The sequence below is a fragment of the Bos grunniens genome, chromosome 10 (assembly GCF_055505025.1).
Source record: "Bos grunniens cultivar Pamir isolate PY7600 chromosome 10, Bosgru_T2T1.0, whole genome shotgun sequence".
Taxonomy (NCBI): domain Eukaryota; kingdom Metazoa; phylum Chordata; class Mammalia; order Artiodactyla; family Bovidae; genus Bos; species Bos grunniens.
The window spans coordinates 20,097,487-20,099,085 of record NC_141174.1 but is presented as its reverse complement, the minus strand read 5'-3'; positions in this window follow the sequence as shown (position 1 = coordinate 20,099,085).

The following is a 1,599-nucleotide window of genomic DNA, read 5'->3' as shown; positions in this document are numbered from 1 at the left end:
CATCACAAAGCATAGGGGTCTCACCTGAAGAACATCTTATGCTGCTTAATACTCTGTAACAGCCTAACTGGGAAAAGAATTTGAAAAAGAATAGATACACATGGATGTATAACTGAATTGCTTTCTGTACCCTTGAAATGAATACAACATTGTTAATCCACTATACTCCAATGGAAAATAAAAAGTTTAAAAAGCCAGATAGTTGCCTAAGGGGTTGATTAGCTTCATTACCACAAGGTGTGTCTTCTAGATGATTCAGGGTCCTCAGAGCAAGTTCCCCTGACGCCTTTCCAGGTGTCTATACAGGTTAGCCATTCAAAGAGGACCAGGGGAAAAGAGCCAAATATTTAAGTTCCAGGGGGAGGGAAGGGATTGCCTAATGCACGAGAGTCATAAACGAAGGTAAGTTCCCTCCATAAATCTGAGGGAAAACTAGCCTTAATAGACGAAAGCTGTATTTCTATCTGCTAATAACACAGCAACTGTGAAAAGATGGGTTGAGTTGGGAGAATGACACAGGTGATGAATTTGGAAGGAAACCACGGTGGATCCTCGGGAGGCATTCACTTAAGTCAGCGTGTATTTTCCGGGCGCTCTGGTTCCCAGGGAAAGAGCCAATAAACCCTTGGAATACTTAGCACTCTTCAGAAGCCGGGCCTGGATGCCAACAGCAGGCTGCTGACTCCCTCTGCTGGACAATTTGGAGTTTTGTTCCCAGGGAAGACGAGAGTATCAGCAGAAAATCTGAAGGCACGGACTTGGCCTGGACCCTGGGGCTTTCCCAGGGCTGGTATAGCCCCTGTTCTGGATTTGAGCAGGACCCACAGTCCTGTCAGTGTCTGGACTCATGGGAAGGCTGGGAGTGGCCCACTCATTGACCAGGTGACCCCCAGAGCACAGATTCTTTCAAAACTTTTCTGGGTACCTGGGATGGTGGTGAAGTGGCTGTCTCTGAAAGCAAAGATATCCACAGAGCAAATGATAAAGACATTGCCTCAACCTGAATAGGTTTATTTTTACAAAGCATATGGTTTTGTACATTACATTCGGATGGCTGACAGGCACGTGAAAAGATACTCAGCGTCACTAGCCATCGGAGAAATGTGAATTAAAACCACAGAGGTCACCTCACACCTGTCAGAATGGCCATCATCAAAAAGTCTACAACACATTCTGGCAAGGGTGTGGAGAAAAGGGAACCCTGTACACTGCTGGTGGGAATATAAGTTGGTGCAGCCTCTGTGGAGAACAGTAAGGGAGGTTTCTCAAAAAACTATGGTAGAACTACCATAGGACCTAGAAATACCACTCCTGGGTATATATCCAAAATGACCCAAAACACTAAGTAAAAAAGATACATGCTCCCCAGTGTTAACGGCAGCATTATTTACAACTGCCAGGATATGGAAGAAACCTAAGTGTCCCTCAACAGATGAATAAAGAAGATGTTGTGTACACACACACACACACAATGCAATACTACTCAGCCATAAAAAACAAAATTTTACCATTTGCAACAGCATGAATAGACTTGGAAGGTATTATGCTAAGTGAAATAAGTCAGACAAACACTATATTTATATTATACCACTTGTATGT